Source organism: Macrotis lagotis, chromosome 1 (genome assembly GCF_037893015.1).
Source record: "Macrotis lagotis isolate mMagLag1 chromosome 1, bilby.v1.9.chrom.fasta, whole genome shotgun sequence".
Lineage (NCBI taxonomy): Eukaryota > Metazoa > Chordata > Mammalia > Peramelemorphia > Peramelidae > Macrotis > Macrotis lagotis.
The window spans coordinates 171,427,812-171,449,522 of record NC_133658.1 but is presented as its reverse complement, the minus strand read 5'-3'; the positions used below and the strand labels follow the sequence as shown (position 1 = coordinate 171,449,522).

Below are 21,711 nucleotides of genomic sequence, written 5' to 3'. Positions count from 1 at the left end.
CAAAGTTGTCTCACTTGGTTAGGACATAGGATAGAGATGACAGTCCATTCATAAACAATTCAGCTGTCTAATTTATGGTATATAACCCAATCACCAACCAAATATTTGTCTTACTAATAATATCTTAGCAGAGCACATATCTAAGGAGAATAATGATAAAAAGAGAAGTCGGGTCAATACTAAAATATTTATAGCATATCTTTTTGTAGAAATAAAGCAGACATTCACCAGTTGAAGAATGACTTAACAATTCAAGGCAGATGATTTTAATGGAATATTATTGTGTGGTAAGAAATTATGAATATGATGAATATAGAGAAGCCTGAACTCATGCAAAGTGAAGTAAACAGAGCCTGAACAACAATATATTAGATGGGAGACCAGGAAAAGGGGAGGAATAGGAGGAAAAAAGTACAGTCAAGTTTTCCCTAACCACCTCAACAGAGAAATATAAGGAGACAACAACGGTGGGTCATCTTTTCAGTCCAAGATCCCAAATTTGACACATAGATAATTGACTGGGACAAGAACTCTGGAACAGAGCTAGACTGGGATCATGGACTTAACTACCAGGCTTCAAACAGGTCCATATCTCTCTGAACTCAGAGTAAATCTCAGACTCAACGACTATACTCAAAACAGAATGACTGCACTGCTTCTTCTGACCTCAGAAAGAAGCTCAGACTCAGCCCCAGACCCAGAATAGAGCTAAGCCAAAAATGTTGACACTCTAAACCCAAAGTAGGGAGTGGACTCAACTAACCTGACTCAGAACAGGGGTAAGTAAGCAAACACAGTCATGATGAACATGTAGAGCCTTCTCACTAGTTGACAGGTTTGACCCAAAGACTGTTTCCTGGTACTCCACCCTGGGCAAGTCTATAGCTGTATCATCTAGACCCAAATTGGGGTATGGAGTCTGAAAAGTCAAAGAAAGCATTAACTAGACTTTGCTGAGACTATATAGGGCCTGCTGAAAGGCTGTAATTGCCTGGCCTGAGCCATCCCTATGATTCTTTTTATTTTTTTGGAAGGCAATGGGTTAAGTGATTTGCCCAAGATCACACAGCTAGGTAATCATTAAGTGTTTAAGCCCAATTTGAATTCAAGGCCTCTTGACTTCAAGGGCTGGTGCTCTATCCACTGTGCCACCTAGCTACCTCCACCCCTAGGATTCTTAAAAAACATAGCAATCAATTATCCAGAGAATATAATGGCAAGACCCAGATAAGACAAGCCAGGATCAAAAAAGCCAGGAAAATCCTACCAGAAGTGCACAGAATCTGGCTCTAACACAAAGTCTCAATTCAGGACAAATGAGTAAACAAAAAAGATGAAGAGTTATTATGATCCCAGCAATGCCCAAGATACCAATTGAAAAGAAGAAAATTACTCTAAAATACCCACAAGTAAAGCTTCAAACAGAGAGACAGAGATTGAGAGAGAAAGAAAGAAAACTTGGTCATAAGATCAATTAGAATTCTTGGAATAGATGAAATAGAGATTTTAAAATTATATTATAAATGAAATAAGAATGAATGAGGAAAGAATTGAAAAAGAGACAAAAGAAGTGGAGGAAAGTAATAACAGCTTAGCACAAGATTACAAAACCTTGCCCAAATAACAAATACCTTGAAAATTAGAATGACCCAACAGAAGTTAATAATTTCATGAGACAATAAGAGATATTAAAACAAGTCAAAAGTTTGAAAAATAGAAGAAAATGTCCTTAAGGTATATCAAAACAAAATATGTAATGACTAGAACAATGTAAAGAGAGAGATTAAAAATAAAACAATCATAACAAATGCCATGAAATCATAATTATCAATGACCCCAAACAAGTGATATGACAAGGTGCTTCTCTCACTACTTTGCAGAGGTAGAAGACTCTAGGTGTGGAGCATTTCATTTAATATTGAACTTAGTTGATATGTTACTTTTGCTGAACGTTTTTCTCTCTCTTTTTAATTCTTTGTCATAAGGAATGATTCTCTGGCAGAGGGAAAGAACAGAAATGTTGGAAAATGTAAATAATATTTTTTAAAAAGTTATCAATAATAAATATTTAAATAATAATAATGTCATGAGTCTTCGTGATGGAGAGAACAAAATTTTTAAAATATCACTTCCCCAAGAGACAGTAGAGGCAGATGACACATTTATCTTGAACTATCTATCCTGAGGCAAACATTCCCACCTTTTAACATAAAATATTCCCTCCTTGATGTTAATCCTAAACCCCTTTCATGACTACCCTACCCTAAAACTCAGAATCATAGAATTTAAAAACTTGAAAGCTATTAGTCTAATCTCCTCATATTACAGATGAGCAGATCAAAGTTCAAAGAAATGAGGAGACTCACAAAGCTAGTTAAGGACAGTGTTTGAAACAATGGATTCTGCTACTTATCAATCAATAACTATTGACCACATTCTTTCTGTGGATCCAACACAATGATTGCAGTCAAAGCTGGTTGCTGTCCTCAAAAAATATATTGTTTAGTTGGGGATTTTGAGACATATGCCCATTATAAACCAAATAGCAATAAGAAATTATTAACAATACAAGAAATATCAGGGAGCATTCATCAAACAACATGTAGACTGAGTACTGGATTTGGAATCAGAGAACCTGTGTCGAAATCTGCCTGCTGCCACCTACTTACCTCAAATTTATACAATACTGCTCCATACCTCAATTTCTTCATTTATAAAATTAAGAAGTTGGATTAGATGGCTTTTTCTTAGCCTTATTTTTTTTTTCTTCTGGAGAATGAGGTGATCCAACTCAGTGGTCTCTAGGGTCCCTTCCAACTTTAAATATAGAATTATATAGACCCTGGGATAGGTGCCCAGTGAGTGATACAGTGAGAGCTAAGAGTCCTGGAGTAGGTTTCACAAAAAAGAAAGAACTTGACTAGATGGAAGAATCCTGCCACCCAATTTCCCCCAGAATTCTTAGGTTCTCTGTTTCCTGCTATGGGGGGGGGGGGGTAGAGAGTGGGGGGCAGAATGGTTCTAAACTCTCTGCTTATGGATCTTAATTTACAGACCAACAGAACAGAGATGAAGTGTGACTCTGTGCTGTATGTCACTGGGGTGCTGTAAATGTTGTGAGTCATTCATAAAAAGAGGGACTGAGACAAGATGATCTCTTAATAGCCTTTTCAGCTTATTCTCTGAATAAGGCCAACTCAGGACAAGCTAAAGTTCACTTGGAAACCTAATGGTTTAGCAAAACCTGTCCAGCTGGAGGTAAATCATTAACTGTTAGGGATGCAGCATCTGGTGATGGTAAAGGATGAACTTTCCACCTTAATTATTGCTTTTGATCCCACAATGTTGAATGAGACTCATAATCTTTCCACTTTTTTAAAAGGAAAAAAAAAAACCTAGACATATTTTTGGAAGTTTAATTTCCTTCTAATGTCCAAAAGGAAACTCCCAAGGAAGTATATAAAAGATTGACCCAGTCCACAGTAATAACTTCAAAGAGTCAGAAAACCAGATCAGCAGAAGCTTAATTTAAATAAATAAGCACAGTGGAGGAGGGAAATGAAACGAAGCATGTGTCCAAAGAAAAACTAAATCTCCATGAAGCAGGGGAAGGGACAAAGAAAGATAGCTGGTGAGAGTTAAGAACAGGAAGAGAGAGGGGGAGAGGAAGGAAAATGTATAACTAACTGGCCTTGACCGAGGTCTGTCTTCCCTTTCTGATTTTTATAGATAGGAACTCTTGGGTAAAACTGATAGAAGGGAAAGAGCACTACTTTTAGAATCAGAAGATCCAAGTCCTCTACCTCTGTCTGATATTAACTATGTGATATTGGACTTTATCTTTCTGAAATATTATTCCCTCATGAATGGTATAGTGGCATCCCCGGTTTGATGACTATAGTGCTCAGTTGCACTACAGAAATAAAAAGTTCCATTTAGTACTAGACAGAGTTCTAGGTTTGGAATCTGGATTTGGAAGATAGGAGTACAAATCTTGCCTAGGACACTTAACTATGAAACCTTGAGCATGTATCTTAATCTCTCTTGGTCTCAGTTTTTTGTTTGAGTAAAATGAGGATTGTCTTCAATAACCTCTAAAATCCCTTTTAGCTCTTAATCTATGATACCATGATTTTCTGAAAATCTGGGTCCATAGTCCTTCCTAGGTCAATAATCTTGGGCAAGTCACTTTAACCACAACAAGCCCCTAGACTGAAATAAATCTGCTAAATCAGAGACTCCTTGTGATCAGCAGTGTAGGGGGATTCCCACATTAGGAATTGAATCAGAGCCCTTGCCTGATCTCAGGGTTAACCTGAACTCTTCACTTCCCCTCACCCCCTTTATCTAACCAGTTGCTAAATCGCATCCTTTCTACCTCCACATCTCTCCCATCTGTTCCTTTCTCACAACTCACACAGGCACCCCTTTCCTTAGGACCTCTCCTCTGGTGTTTTGTAATTAACTCATAACCTAGTTGACGTCCTTGCTTCATCTCTCCTCCTCCATGCAGCTGCCAACATGAGTTTTCTTAAACCCAGGTTTATCCCTGCTACTCCCCTATTCAATAATTCCCAGTGGTTCCCTATTACCTCTAGAATGAACTCTTTTTATTCCCAAAAATAATACATAAGGCAACTTTTAACTAGAGGAATAAACTCCCCTGGTTGACTTTTTACATACTGGACCCCTACCATATTTCCAGCCTCATTATCATTACTTTCATTTCTATACTCTACAATCTTGTCAAACTAGTATTTTTGTTTGTTTGCTTGTTTGTTTCCAAGGCAATGGGGTTAAGTGACTTGCCCAAAGTCACATAGCTAAGTAAGTATTAAGTGTCTGAGGTTGGATTTGAACCCAGGTACTCCTGACTCCAGGGCCAGTGCATTATCCACTGTGCCACCTAACTGCCTCTAAACTAGTTTTTTTTTAGATTTTTCAAGGCAATGGGGTTAAGTGACTTGCCCAAGGCCACACAGCTAGGTAATTATCAAGTGTCTGATTTCAGATTTGAACCCAGGTACTCCTGACCCCAAGGCCAGTGCTCTATTCACTGTGCCATCTAGCCACCCCTAAACTAGTTTTTTTTAAAAAAGATATTATCCTAAAAAAAGATATTTTGTTTATTTTTTCAGCTACATGCAATGGTAATTTTCAAAGATCATTTTTTTGCAAAGTTTTGAGTTTTACATTTTTCTCCTTCCCTCCTTTCCCTGCCCCTCCCCAACAGAAAACAATCTACTATAGATTACACATGCAAAAAAGAATCAAATAAATTAAAACAGAAAAAAATAGAGAGAAAAAGCATAATACATGAGATAACTTTTAAAAATTGAAGATAGTAAGCTTTGGTCTGCATTTAAATTCCACAGTTCCTTCTCTGGATATGGATGGTATTTTCTATCACAAGTCTTTTAGAATTGTCTTTGATTATTTAACTGTTGAAATAAACACATCCACTATAGCTGATCATTACCCAATGTTGTTGCTAAGTGTGTATGATGTTCTTTTGATTCTGCTCATTTCACTCAACTTCAGTTCAAATTATTCTGAAGTTCCACCTTTCATGATTTTTATAGAACAATCGTGTTCCAACACATTCATATACCACAATTTGTTCAGCCATTCCCCAATTAATAGACATCCCCTTAATTTCCAATTCTTTGCCACGTCAAACAAAGCTGCTATTATTTTATACTTTTTCAACATCTCTTTGGTATGCAGACCTACTGGCATTACTGAATCAAAGTGCATGTACCCAAACTAGCTTTTTTGATGTTCCTCACACACGGCACCCATCTCTCATGTTCCTACTATTGCTCTAGCCATCAGATTAATACATTCCCTTCTTACCCCTGCTGCACAGAATCTCTTCCTTTATAAGACTCAACTCAGACACCATCTTCTACATCAATACTTTCCTAATCTTCCCTATTATTAGTGCACAGCATTCTCAACTACCTCATTATTATTTTGTATTTATTATCCATATATTGATCTATGTATTGAATCCCCTGATGAGAAGCACTTTCAGAGAGAACACACAAAAGAGGGTTGACTTCATTCACTCAGTCTATCCGTCAATCAATAAACATTTAAGTACCTACTGTGTAGATACTTTGCTAAACACTACATATAAAAAGAAAGATAAAAGACAGTCCCCTGCCCTCACCTTTGAAGAGTTCCCAATCCCCAATAGGGGAGACAACATGCAAATGACTATATTGTTGTCCTTCATTTTTGAAGAGGACCAATGACATCATGTTATTGGGATCAAGGTATATTGTGATCGACAGGGGTTGAGCAGACCAATACAGACTTGGAAAGGTCTACTAAATGGGCACAAATAACCCATTTGACCAAACAATTCATTGATGGAGATGTCTCTAGAATTGCATGTCTCACATTTCTTTTGAACTACTGCTTTGATGATAGAACACAGAGCCTTCTTTGATGAGAGCACATGATGCTAGGCAGTCCTGTGCCAGAATCTCTCATATCTCACAATCCATACTAGAGTTCTTTGGCACAAATTAACTAGAGACAGCATAAAATGGAAACATTCAACAGAGGGAAAGAGCACTAGAATTTAGAGGGATCAAAAAAGGTTTCCTGTAATAGCTGGGACTTGAAGGAAGGCAGGAGGCAGAGATGAGGAAAGAGAACACCCCAGACATGGGAGATAGTCTGAAAATATCAGGAGTCAGGAGGTAGAAAGACCAGTTGGGGTCTGGCAGGCAGAGTGCCAGAGAAAGTAAGAACCCACATCTTTTGGGCAGCAATTGCAAGGAAGATTTATAATATGCTAACATACTGTTCCAACTCTGACATACCCTGGCACTGTGATCCAGGGCAAGGCACCCCAACTTCTGAGTGCCACAGACAATTTTCTAAGACTTTAATTTGGGAAAAAATGGCAGTCTGAAAAGCTAAAAAGAATTCAAGTTTCTCACCCAGAGCCTGATGAACTCCCAGGTTCCATTAAAAAAAAGAAACTTATAAAACTGGTATCTAAGAGCTAAAGTTAATAATTGCCAGGTTACAAGGTATCCTTTCTGTGGATTCAGGAAGACCTCTGTTCAAGTTTTGACACACACACTAAGCTATGTGACATCTAGCAAAATAATCTATCAGTGTCCCCAGAAATCTAAGATTCAAAGTTAGGAATAGAATACATAATAAAATAATAGAACAAAAAAATTGTAAAGAGTTATTTCGGGGTGGCTAGAGCACCAGCCCTTGAGTCAGGAATACCTGAGTTCAAATCCGGCCTCAGACACTTAATAATTGCCTAGCTGTGTGGCCTTGGGCAAGCCACTTAACCCCATTTGCCTTGAAAAAAACCTTAAAAAAGAGTTATTTCATAGTTGTATTTATATATTTATATAAATTTTTGTATCTTGTATACATTAAATCCCAAATATTTTCTTTATTTTGTACTTGAATAATGAATGAGATTTGTCTATCTTTTCTTTACCCAAATCCACTTCTATATCAAGTTTTTTCTGCACTGTATATATTTCTCTTTATCCCTAACCTTCCTTCTTAAGGGTAAATATATTTCTAATCTCCCTTATTAAGGTAGTCCCCATGTGGTTCAGTCCATGGTCCAGTTCTCCATTCATTTCCACATCTACAGAATCTTTAGCTGTGCCCCCTTTGAAAGGTGATAATTCCATGGATTGTCTAAAACTAGTCCCTTCCCAGTTTCTAGGGAGTGATGGGGAGCATGTACCTGTCCAAGGTCCCTCCTTTCCTTCTTGTCTTTATTGCAATGTTGGCCCTGATTGTGGCTCAGTTTAAGAAAGAGTCACTAACCATCCCAAGAAGACCTCCTAAACTTAACTCACTTTCTTCACCTTCTGCCCATCTTAGAGGGATAAAGTAGCCAGTGGGAGTCTTTGTTCATGGAGTAGACAGTAGAAAGGAGCTCACAGACTCTCTGTTCCTTCATTTAAAGATATGAAAATAAAGATTCTGGAAATATGAAAGGACTAACCTAAGGATAGCTAGGTGGCACAGTGGACAGAGGGCCAGACCAGGAGTCAGAAAGACCTGAATTCAAATCCAGCCTCAGACACTTACTGTGTAACTCTGGTGAAGTCACCCTGTTTCCTCAGTTTCTTCTTCTGTAAAATGAACTGAAGAAGAAAATGGCAAATCACTTCAGTATCTTTGTCAAAAAAAACTCAAATGGGAGGAGTCTGAAACAACTTAGCAACAATAAGGTCATATAGATAGTAATAATACCTGTCACTTATATCAACACAAATATTCCACAAAGTATCCAATCTACATTATTACTTCATTTATGCCTTTGGGGAATAGTGCAGAAACCATTATTAACTCCAATTATTATAATTATTAATATTATTATTATTACTAGCATTTTTATTATGCTTTTAGGTTTATAAAGCAATTTACATTTTCACATTTAGTACTCACAACAGCCCTGAGAGATAAGTACAATTATTATATTCCCATTTTACAGATGGGAGGGTTAAATGATTTGCTCAACTAGTAAGTAATTGAGTCAGGACTTGAACTCAGTGTTGTCTCCATGTCCAGTATTCCTATGTAGTACCACCTAGCTCTATTTTCTTCTGTGCCCAACATTCTACTGGTTAGCACAGTATAGAATGTGAACAAAGAGGTCCCCTACTCATATCCCCAAGAAGCTCTTTGTCAGATAATATGAGAATCACTTTTTAACTGGGTGGTGGGGGGGGGGGAGAGAATCAATGACAAAACCAGCATCTGTGGCCATGGCAACCCTGAATGGCAGAATTAGATGTAGAACATCAGCACAGGACAGATTAGATCTGCCTTTCTGGCAGGTTGGTCTAGTCAGGGGCTTGCTGGAGATAGCTTGAACTGTTTAGAAACAGCCAATTGTTCAATTTTCATTTGAAAACCATTTATACCTCAACAATCAGCAAACAGTATGAATCAGGGTTTGATTTATTATTTTGTTGATCGTCTAGACAAGAAAGTGATGAGGAAACAAATGTGAATAACACAGATTAAACTCAAAAATATGCCATGCTTGCTTTTTTTTCCCCCAGAGAGCTGGTTATTAAACATTCACCAACCCACTTGTGGTAGTGTAGAATCCTAGCTTTGTCACTTATTAGACATGGGTCTGTGGTCCAATTAAACTGATCATTTTCTTCATCTGTTAAATGAACTTCCTTGCCTGTCTGTTACAAAGTTGAGAGGTTCAGATGCTATGAGAGATCTGAAACCCCTTCCAAATCTATTCAATATTATTAAAATGTAAAGGGGGAAGGTGAGCAATGGCTTCTTGAGGAGTAAGAATCACAAGTGAGCTAAGTAGGAGATACTAATAATCCCAAAGGTTTAGGCAAAAAGGGGAGGTGGGGGAGAGAGAGAGAGAGAGAGAGAGAGAGAGAGAGAGAGAGAGAGAGAGAGAGAGAGAGAGAGAGAGAGAGAACAGAAAGACAGACAGAAAGACAACCCCAGACAGAAAAAATCCAACATAGAAGGTGATTCAGAGAAAGAGAAATAAGACAGAAAGGAAAAGAGTCAAAGAGAGAGAAACAGAGGAAAGAAGAGGATGGGGTGGGGGATGAGGGAATGGAAAGGAGAGAAAAGAGGAAAATAGAGAAAGGGAAAAGAAATGGGTGCCAGGGTGGGTAGGAGGCAGAGGGCCACTGACAAATATGTGAGAAGTCTCTTGTCCTCACTTGCTCCACCACTTCAACCTCTCTAGAGGGTGTTGCCTCTTCAAAAGTTAAGTGTCATGGTCAATCCAATGAGAGGTTAGGCAGAACCAAGTTTTCATAGGCGAGAACATTGAAGGAGTATTTTATAATTGCTCCAAGAGGCCCATGGACCCTTAGAACTTGACATAAGGGGAAAATATTTTTACTTCTTTTTGGACACATGATCTTACTCCTGAATATTGTCCTGCCAAGGAAGCACCTTTGCTTCAGTTTCAGTCTGTTGTAAATAGACTTGGGGTCACCCAAGGTAAGAGAGAGTTCTAGAAAAATGCTACTACAAATGGGGGAAGATCTGCTTAAATGACCAGAATAATAGAACCAGGATCTTTTTGTATATTGATAAGTGCTTAAAAGTTAGTGCTCCCATTCTCCTTTTGGTTCCTGTTCAAAACTAACTGCTCCAGAGTATCTCTCACTTTCTCCCTATCTCCATCTTTCTTAATCTTTCCCTTTTCCCCACAATCCCTAGATTGTAGCCACACTACAGCTCAGTAGCAGAAAATAATATCATTAAGACACAAGCCAATAATCAGCAAAAGAAAAAATGACAGCCGGCTTGTATTAAATGAATGAATGAAAATGCATTTTAGTGTTTATTATGAGCTCACATGCTAAAGGAGATAACCACAAATACAGAAAGTTTCATCTACAAATCAGATGGAAAGCTACCATGTCCCTTAAGGTACAGTAGCAACTCAGATGATAAGAATTATCTAGCCTCTACTTTTAATGTCATTTCCACTGATACAATTCCACTTGAAACCTTCTTCAATCTCTGAATTCCAGTGCCTTCCCTCTATTTAATTATTTACTATTTATCCTTGCTTATACCTAGTTTGTATATATTCATTTGCCTGTTGCCTCTCTCATTAGATTGCAAGCTTCTTGAGGGCAAGGACTATCTTTTGACTCCTTTTATATTCTCAACACTTAGAGCTCATAGTAGGCACTAAGTAAATTGTTTGATTTTGTTTATTTGATTTTTTTATTGATTGACAAGTATCATTTTCTTACATTGAACCATTTAACAGTGCCAAGCACTTTGATAGTAAACATTTCTGGATGAATGAATGAAATATATTTATTAAGCACTCACTTAATATACTGTGCAAAAATCTGATAGTATGAATACAAAAGTAAAATAATCCTTGACTTCAAGGAGTTTAAAGTCTAATGAGGGAGACAACACATATCTAAGAATGGCAGCCACAGAAGTGAGTTTTAAGGTCTGGGAAGTCATAAAGACAGTGAGTGGAATGACAGAGTGGACGACTAATTATTATTGTTGCTATTTGTCCTTTGTTTTCTGAATAGGATGTCTTTACTTGCTGTGAATTGGATTTAAGTAGGGCCAAATTGCACAAAGTCCTCAGCTTCTGGAGTCCAGAGGCAAGACTAAAGTCCAGATGATGGCTCAGTATGCAATGGATGATCTCGGTGTCTTCAATGCCTCACCAAGCTCTAACTGCTCCACAGTGACTGCTTTAGCTGCCTTCCTGACTCTTGAAACAAATTGTTCTCATCTGCCCATTCTGCCAGGGGAAGTTTTCATATGCTTGCATTAGACATCCTCCCAACCCACTGACAGGTTTGAAGCTTGTTGTTTATAGCTCTTTTTTCCAGAGGCTATGGAGTGATGATTGGTTACAGTTCTTAGACTAAGAAATGGAAAGGGAAGACATGGGTACTGTGCCAGCTGAGTGGACAGTGGCTAAGGGATAAGAGATTGCTTGGAGGATAGATATGTGTTTCCAAGCTACTGAGCCAAATATGCAGTTCAAGAGAATGTCTGAACCCACAATATCCAGAAAGCTTAGGGGATTAATAGTACATTGATGTCTGCCAAGATCTTTTAAGTAGAAGAGACTCAATGCAATGCATGCTGTTATAACTTGCCCATCAAGGTAGCAGAGTTGGACTGCCTAACAGCCATCATTTGCTCGCCATATCCAATCCTCTAAGTTACAGCTTTATAACATCCTACCTCTGGGTTGTTCTTCATTGACACCACAGAAAGAACCCATCCTTATTTTCTTGGCCTGAATTCTATGGGTAAAAAGATGGGGAAATTCCTCTACCTCTAGAAATCAAGATGATAGAGCTTCAGGAAGATACGGGTAGGTAATAGAATACTATAGGATAATGGGGGATCTTTTATTGATAATGACACATCTATACAGGAATGATAGCCACAGAAGCAGGACAAATGCCAAAAGGAGGTGCATAGATGGGTGCTCCTCTACTTTCCAGTCCATAGGCAGACTTGTGACTTGGACATGCAGCAAGATGTGCACTTCAAGTCAAGATACCAAAGCCACCCACAATTCAAACTTAAATGGCATTTCAGACAAAGATATGATGATAATAGGAAAATGCCCTGTCACCCATGAGCCAAAACAATGGGTTGGTGTCCAGAGGCATTGAATTTGCCCTGCAGTGCCAGAACCTGATTAAAATGTAATTGGAAAAATGTTTAACAAAATCAATAAAAATACAGTACTATAAGTAATGTTAATTTATGTTTTTCTACATCAATAGACAGCCTACAAGGATCCATTTCTATTTGAGTTTGTCACCATTGGGCTAGACCACTGAAATCAGGGATTCACTGAATTGTCTAATAAGGATTGAAGAAAAGCAGGCAGGGACCCAGGAAACTTAACTGTTTAACTGTGGAGGTTGGTAGTGGGAGAAGGGCAGAGTTAAGCTTTAGAATACATAGGGGCCATACCAGTTAAACCAGTTTTCACTGGGATAACTAGTGAAAGGGCCTGGGTGTGGGTCAGATGATGATCCTTTGGAAGTAGGGAAGAAAGAAAAAAAGGAAAAAAGGTGGAGAGGGGGAAAGGGGTAGAGATAAGCAACCCTGTTAATTGAGGGGCTGTTTTGTGGAAGAGAGTCCGTATTTTTCTATTTGGCCCTGGAGGGCAGAACCTGGAACAAGGGGTAGAAATTGAAGGATTTGAGGTAAAAAAAAGAACTTTCTAACAATTAGAGCTGCACAAAAGTGAAATGCAACAACAGGTCTTGTATTCCCCTTCACTGGAAGCTTTCAAACAGAAATCATCGTACAATAAGGATTCTTTTTGGACTCTAAGGACCCTTCCAACTTTAAATTGGGTGATTCTAGAATACTATGAATGTGTTCTTTGTTATGAACAACTTTTTGGTCAAGAACCTGGTTGTGATTTGAGTTCTTTTTAAAATTACTTCTGTATATTTTTTTCCTCTCCTATTTTGAAATTTGTTAGCAGCTGCAAGAGGCATGCATGAGGTTTCATAGATTTTTTCCCCTTAGTCTACAAAGAAATAGTGTTGTAAAGAATAGTGCTGAAAGAATCTCAGAGTTACTCTCTCAGACTGGAGCGTACTGATCCTGGTCCAGAGTAGGTTTCAGCTAGAACAGTTCCTCCTCTTTATTGTTGTTGCTATTGCTGATCCTTTGTTCAAAAAGAGCATCGTGATATCGAGGAGGTGATGCCCTGACTCCTAGCTATTCGATTAGCAAAAGCCAGCAGCTGAGGACTGGGTCTCTCCAATCATCCGAAGAGGTCCAAGAATTGCCTTACAAAGGATCTTCATTCTCTTAAGAATGCAAAGTCAAAAGCTGGATCCAAACTTTCATGTTCTAAGGAAGCTATGCCAACTCACACAATTAGAACATAGAAGATTCAATACTGTGAGCAAAGAGTTCCCTGGGCTATCACATGGTCTTTCAAACATTCAGCCTGGAATACAGAAGAGAGTGTGATGAAACAGTAACCTACCTAGTAAACTCAGGGATAAGTGTCCAGAAAAGATCACCATGCTGGCCTGTAAGGAAGAGAAGTGTCAGATGGTGCATAATTCGCCACCTGTATTAGGGACTGTCTGGGACAGAGCCATGACTAGACTATTGCAAGGTGGCTCAGAGGACAGACATTGATTGATCAAATCATTATTCCAGGAATTCTGCACCACAGTAAAAATTGAGACCTGTCCATTCTGATTCTGGCAACGCATGAAGGAGGAGCTGGTGCCAGGAAAATCCAGAATAAGAAAAAGTAATCAAAGCAGGAACTGGAATATTAGTGATTCATTAGAGGAAAATAAGATAGGAATTATCATCACCTCTTGCCTTAGATTCTTGCAGCAGTTGGTATATATATATATATATATATATATATATATATATATATATATATATATATATATATATTAAAATATATATAATATATTTATCTTAAATATATATATTTGTCTTAAAATTTATAAAGAAAACTCTAAAACTTTCAGAATTATAATTTAAAAATGAAAGTTTATAAACACAAAACCTTTCTTTAAAGGGAGATTTTTTTTTCCTTGAAAATAAAGGGGAGGGGCATCTAGGTGGCATAGTGGATAGAGCACTGGCCCTGGAGTCAGGAGTACCTGAGTTCAAATTCGGCCTCAGACACTTAATAATTACCTAGCTGTGTGGCCTTGGGCATGCCACTTAACCCCATTTGCTTTACAAAAACCTAAAAAAAAAAGGCATATATGTGCTGAAACATTGTTGAGGGGTTGGATTATTTTGTTTTCTCCAATGGTAAAGTATCATAAAAGAAAAGAAAAGAAACAAGGAGGGAATGTTAATCTTCCATCTTTAAGCAACTTCTATTTTTGAAACTGCTTTGAAATTGTTCAACTCTTCTGTGTAAAAAGAGAAAACAGAAAACAATTTGGCAATACTGTACACACACATATTGCACTATAATCTCTCCACTCCATTACAGTGTTATATTTTTACAAGGTAATATTGTTAGAATTTCTCACTGTATATACATAAAATTTTGCAAAAGGCATTTTGCTGTTCTATCTATATATCTATGAGAGTTTGAAAAAGAGATTTTAAAATTTGGGGAGTTTGTTTTTGGTTTTTGGCCATAGAGCAGCATGGCTGAGAGTACATTGAAAAAAAAAAAATAAAGATTCTTGCAACAGTTTCCTAATTGTTCTCCCTGCCTCAAGTCTCACATCTCTCCAGTCCACCTTACATATAGCCAATGAAGTCATTTTCTTTAATTGCAAATATGAGGATGTGAGTCCCCTACTCAATTAACTTGGTGGCTTCCTATTTCCTCTAGAATCACATCCTCTGTTAACCTTTCAAAACCCTCCACAGTTTGACTCCTACCTCTTTTTCAGGTCTCATAGTCGCTTTCTCTCCCCTTTTCACTCTGAGTCATCTAAACTGGCCTTCTTCCTAGTCCTCAAATAAAACATTCCCATCTCAAACCCAGTGCACTGACTGGCCTCCAAGTCTTGGAATGCTCTCACCTCATCTCTGCCTTGTAGAATCTCTTTCCTCCTACATGATACAGCTCAAATACCACCTTCTATGTTCAACCTTTTCTTATCCCCTCAACTGCTATTGCCTCCTCATATACTACTCTATATTTAACTACTCTATGTTTATTTGCAATTATTCTCTTTATATTTATCTGTATATACATCTATACATCCTTGCTGTTTTCCCCATTAGAATGTAAGCTCCTTGCACATAGGGACTGCTTCATTTATCTTGTTTATATTCCTGAGGTCTGGCACATGGTAGCTGCTTAATAAAGCCACCAGTATGAACAATATTCTTGTCTGCTGACCATGAATGCATCCAGAGAAGCATTTCCTTCAGCCTACGTGTTTCCTCCATGCTGAAGAGTTTGACAATGGCCTTGTATACAGGAGAGTCTTTCAGAGAGCACACCATCAGTGGTAGTGTTTACCATCTGACAAGTCAATTCATCTCAGTTCTGCAAGCATTTCTTAGGTCCTTGTTAGGTATAAGGCTCTGCATTAGGTCCTGGGGATACAATGACAAAACCAAAACATGGCTTGCCTTCAAGAAACTTACATTTTACTAGAGAAGCGCAATATATAAACAGAAACATGTCCACAAGTTTGTATATATAAAAAAAGTCATTTTAATAGGTATGGATAATGAAGCAAAGAGCATTTGTGCTTTTTTGCATTGTTTGACTTCATTAGTGCCAGCCTGCAATAAAATTTCCATATTAGGGGCTTTAAAAATATTTTTGTTGAATAGAGGCAGTATTTTATTCCAGAGGTAGTCAGAAACCATTGATATTTATTGTGTAGGAGAGTGACACAGAAAGATCTTCACTTAAAGAAAACCACCTTAGCTGGGGCACGTTGGAGAGACCAAAGTGGAGAGAGACTTGAGGCAGGAAAACAAATTAGAAAGTTTTTGCAAAAATCTAGGTGAGAGGTGACCAGAATCTGCACTAACTGAATAAGGGACATTAACATTCACACAGATGTTCCCTCAGCTTATCATCTCAACAATCCCGAGAGGAAGGGCTATTATTATCCCCATTAATCAGATGAGGAAACTGAGGCAGACAGGTTGAGTGACTTATCCAGGGTCACATAACTATTAAGTGTCTAAGGCTAGATTTGCACTCAGATCTTTTGGACTCCAGTCCCAGCATTCTACCCACTATACCATGTCATTTAATATCTACCTAAGCCTTACCCCACCCCCAACTTATTCTTTATCTTCATTAAGATCTCCAGATCCCTTCTACCCTTAGTTTTTCTTCAGTTCATTACCCCTGTTCTGATTTCACTTCCTTCCCTCTCCAATCTTGCCTGACCCAATAGTCAGCCTACACTTCTGTCCCACTTATCCTTTCACAGTTATCTCTTGCCAAAAATTACACCCACCATTCACCTCCTCCACTCTCATTCATAAGCTGCTGAACTGAGTTGAAAGGAAGTCTTTCAATGATTGGATACATTATAAATTCACCTTATCCAACTTCAATTTAGATTCTTATCTAATTGATTTCCAAAAGCTGTCCCCAGAAAAGCTTTTCCAAACTTCTTCTGTCCTCCAACTTTCTTGAACTTCATTTCTTTAAGCTGAGAACCTCACCTCCTATTTCACTGAGAAAATTGAGGTCATTCCACATGAACTTCTATTTTTCTCATTCTCTTCATCTCAAAAATCTTCACACCATTCCACACTCTTTCCTCTCCCCCCCACCAGTTTCTAAAAATGAGCTGGCCCTTCTCCTTCACAAGGTCGACCCATCTACACATGCCCTTGATTAAATCCCTTTTCATATTTTCTACTAGATTAACTCCTCCATCCCTTCATTTTACTGTGCCAGATATTGAGATAGATACTAGAAATATAAGGATTAAAAATGAAGTCATTCCTGCCATCAAGGAGTTTACATTCTATCAGAAGACACAAACTATGCATACACACACACACACACATATATATATGCCAATATGTTCTGGCCAAACTGGTTACTTAGCCCCTTTATTACCCTGAAAGATTTGGAATTCTCCCTTCTCTAACACCTTCTGTATCAGTCCATATTGATTGTGTATTGAGCCACAAGTGAATAGAGTCCCAATTCCATTTAACTATTAAACATCATCAACTTTTACAAAATGTCATTTACTTTGAAGCAACAGGAAAAGTACAAATTTTCCTTCCCCCTAACAGCTCAGGGACATATTCTTTCTTATCTCATTTTGGTCCCTGAGAATCATGCTCTCACTCTTACATAGTATTATTCCTGCCATATCCATATCCAGGTATGGCATAATAGGTGTAGATGAGTCTGAGTCTGATCTGAGGATCCTGCTGAGCAAGGTCTCAATGGACATTTTCCAGTTCTTGAGCTTCAGAGAAGACTTGACCACAAAACTCATAAGCTAAGATGCAAAACCTCTCTCCCTTCATCTAAAATGATAAAAAAAAAAAAAACCCAGATGCATACAAGAAACTCAAACCTGTTTCCCCAGGCCATATGGAGGTCTTGGTGGGCAAGACCCAAGACTTTTTCACTTTCAACCTAACCTCTTGCTGGACTCTAACTGTAAAGGAGTCCCAAATATCCATTAGGAACTTAGCTGAAGAGTATGAATGAATCTAGATAGTCTCAAACTTCATTGAAGATAGTCCCAGTTCTGCCTTTCCAGCTAATGAAAAAGGCTTCTTCTAAGTAAACCATAAGGTGATCAGACCAGCAGGTGGAGAATGTCTCACTAGATATTCATGTTCGGGTCTCTCCACTGTGCTCCCATATTCTACATTCTCAGCCTCTCCAAGAGGAGTACCCAAGCATGTGCCAGTCCCCATTATATTGTTGTTCTTCAGTTGCTTCAGTTGGGTATGACTCTTGATGGCTCCATTTGTAGTTTTCTTGACAAAGATCCTTAAGAGGTCTGTCATTTTCTTTCCCAGCTCATTTTACAGATGAGGAAACTTAAGCAAAGAGGATTAAAGTGACTTATTCAGATCATATAGCTAGTAAGTGTAGGAGGGAGGCTAGAATGAACTCGGGTTTTCCAGAGCTCTATCCACTATACAATCTAGCTTCCCACTCTCATCACATAAGTATAAGCAAAACAGAGAAGATGGAGACTGAACCTGTGACTTAACAGGTAAATAGAACTTAATATAAGGAGAGATTCTCTCTACCAATGGATGTGGGCACCTTCTTCTTAGAGAATCAACGATGATGCTTAGAGATTAAGTGACTTGTCCAAGTTCATAGTCATGTCTTCCTGGTACCAAGGCCACCTCTATCTACTAAATCAAGCTACAAATATTTCTCATTTGTACAAGCCACTATTATCCACATTTTACAGATGAGAAAAATGAGGCAGACACAAGTGACTTGACCAAGGTCACATAGCTACATTTGAACTCAGGTCTTCCTATCTCCAGGCCCAATGTTCTATCTAAGCATCACCTAGCTGCCTCTATGTATGAACAGAGAGAATATAGATCTGTAAATAGATATAAGGTAATGGGGGGGTGGGCATTGGCAGCTGAGGAATAAAGGGAGGTTTCCTTGAACAGGTAGTACTTGACCTAAATTTTGAAGGAATCAAGGAAAGGACAGAGGGTTTATATTCTTGGAATGTGTGTTTGGGTTGGGGCTTAGGGAGGTAGAAAGGGAAGGGGAAGCTGGTGCAAAAGCAAAGACAGAGATGAAGTGTAATATATATCAGAAGGCTATTTGACCAGACAAATGCATGAAGGGGAGTCAGTCATATATATATATGATTGGAAAGATAGATTGGGACCAGATTGTGAAGGGTCTTAAATGGCAAACAAGGGAGTTTATATATGATCCTACAAGTAATAAACAATTGTTGGAGTTTATTGAATAGGGGAATGATATGATCAGACCTGTGCTTTAGAAAAATCACTCTGTGGAGTGACTTCATTGAAGAGAGATGGGAGAACAACAAGAAAGCCACTGCCATAATCCAGGTGAGAGGCCAGAGCTAAGCAGGTGACTGCATGAGCAGAGAGAAAGGGATGCATGTCAGCTATGTTTCAGAGTAGAAAAGAACTTCTCATGATACAAAACATACTACACAATAAATACTTTTTTTCAATTGCACTGGGTTTACTGGTCTCTTATTCTCTATTGTTTTATTTTCAAGGGTCAGAGTTCAAAGCTCATTAGGTAAATCCCCCAGGACACCAGGTAGTTTCCAGGACTTGGCTGGTTCCTGTTGCTCTTTCTTGGAAAAGGAAACAAAGTTTAGGTTACTCCCTAAGCAAATACTGATTATCATGAGGATTGCATCATGGAGTTCAGAGCCAGAAGGACCCAGAGAGATTAGCTGGCATAATCACTTCATTTTATAGATGAGAAAAACCAAGGACCCTCCGGTTTAAATAACTTGCCCAAAGTCACATAGATATTAAACAGCAGAGCTAAGATTCAAATGTACATTGTGTGTCTCAAAAATCAATTATCCTTCCCACTATCCAGTTCAGTGGTGGACTGGAGCCAGCTGGTTAAATTTTCATTTATAACTCTGAAATAATCAATGCTACAAATCAGGGTTTGATTTATTGTTTTGTTGAATTCTAGGGTGAAAAAGGTAGAGAAAAAAATGTAGAAAATAATATTATTGTAGATTAAGAATATGTTGTCTGTACATTTTTTCCAGATAGCTCATTGTTAAATATTTCCTATCCCACCCCAAACTATACTTATACCATCTCCTTATAATCCCAAACTCTTGCTCCAATTTGTCTCCCTTACAGCCTGGGAGGGGCAAGTGCGTCCCTCAAATACTGTCCTGCTATTCTAGGTGTAAAATACCGTTAAAAAATAAAACTACTTGAAGAAGACAGTCAGGAGTCAGGAAAACCCCATTATTCTCTCTTCCTCTTTCATGTATTTTAGACTTCTAAATTTATGAAGCTGGTAGTTGGTGCAATGGGGTAACTAGATAGCTAGGGGGAGGAGGGGGTGTCTGACCCTAGAGTCAGGAAGATCTGAGTTCAAATCCACTACTGCATGAGTGACTCAGAATAAATTCCATCAGCATTTCAATGAGGGAGTCATCTCTCCAGGTTAAAGGACTGGGATTTCTTTGTGAGCCATGGGTAGGGTTTGTAGACAAAGGGAGGACAGGAAAGTGAACATGGAAGTCCAAAGTATTTAGAGGGGACCATGACTAGGCCAGCCTTGGGGGCATAGAATTTGTTTCAAGAGATTAATAAATAGGAAACATGTTAGGGGCAGGTGGGTGGCCCAATGGATAGAGCACTAGGCTTGGAGTCAGGAAGATTCATCTTCTTGAGTTCAAATTCAGTCTAAGACGCTTGCTGTATGACTCTGGGCAAATCACTTAACATTCTTCATCTCAGTTTCCTCACCTGTAAAATGAGCTGGAAAAAGAAATGGTAAAGCACTTCAATATTTTTGCCAAGAAAACCCTAAAATGGGCTCATGAAAAGTCAGATACAACTGAAATGACCAAACAACTACAAAAGGAGATAGGTTAAAAATGTGACATGGGGCTAAGAATATGGAGTTCCCTGAAAACCAATATGATGTGGAGGCAGCTAGGTGGCACAGTTGATAGAGCACTGGCCCTGGAGTCAGGGAGTACCTGAGTTCAAATCCGACCTCAGACACTTAATAATTACCTGTGTGGCCTTGGGCAAGTCACTTGATTCCATTGCCCTGCAAAAAACAAAACAAAACAATAAAACCAATATGATATAATAGAATGTGTACTGAATTCAGAGGCAGGGACACCTGGATAGTTGTATCATGCTTCTTGGCTTTACTAGACATGGGACCTCTCTGAGGGTCACTGGAGTTAATGAGACTTGTAATACCTATGCACAAGGTTGTGAGGCTCAAATGAGACAATATATGAGAGGTATAGGATAGTGGTGGTGGTTGTTATCATTGAGTTGCTTTTAGTTAAATCTGACTCTTTGTGACCCTATTTGAGATTTTCTTTGCAAAGATATTGAATGGTTTGCCATTTTTTTTTCTGTAGCTCATTTTATAGCTGAGAAAACCAAGGCCAACAGGGTTAAGTGACTTGCCCCAGGTCACCCAACTAGGAAGTATCTGAGGCCAGATATAGACCCAGGAAAGGGAAGCTTACTGACTCCAGGCCCAGCATTCTATCCACTTTACCACTTAAATCTGATAATATAATAAACTGGTGAGGAAATACCCAATACCAAAATAGATTGATACTTTTTCTTCTAAATTCACAATCTTAAAGTGTTATCTAGACTAGAGAACTGAAAGGTTATGTGCTTCTATAATTTGTCGAGGTCACACAATCAGTGGGACCTGAATCCCTTCTCCAGTTTGAGTCTGGTTCTTCACCCTCTACTCTAAACAGCCTTGTAAAGTAGTTTGCTCATTCTGAGGCACTAAGGGGTTAAGAAATTAAGCCTTCCTCCTACAGGCAAAGAGGAGGCCCATAGGGTATAAGAGATGGATCCCAATAGAACCATGATTTACCAAGTGACTCCTTAGTGGGTTCCAAGAGAATACAGCTTGAAGGAGTTTCAGTGACTCCCCCATGGGTAACTTAGACACTTGCAGATTCTGTAGAGCCGGTAGCCACTAAGGTACTATATCAAGGTCTAATTCCTAATGCTGCCAGTACAGACTAGCCA

The 21,711-nt window shown here is 38.5% G+C and overlaps 1 long non-coding RNA gene across 9 annotated transcripts in view; it reads right to left on the bottom strand.

The window, feature by feature from the left end:
* LOC141504412 (uncharacterized) overlaps positions 1–21,711 on the bottom strand; it is a 135,483-nt gene that overhangs the window by 107,812 nt on the left and 5,960 nt on the right. For 2 of the 9 annotated variants that reach the window (XR_012473358.1, XR_012473357.1), the window contains exon 2: positions 8,089–8,144. The exons of 4 other annotated variants lie outside the window; for them this stretch is intronic. This is a non-coding gene — a long non-coding RNA (uncharacterized LOC141504412). Of the gene's footprint in view, positions 1–8,088; positions 8,145–13,516; positions 13,563–20,712; positions 20,750–21,711 lie in introns of all 9 variants that reach the window. 3 more of the 9 variants (XR_012473356.1, XR_012473354.1, XR_012473359.1) reach the window with 2 other exon arrangements.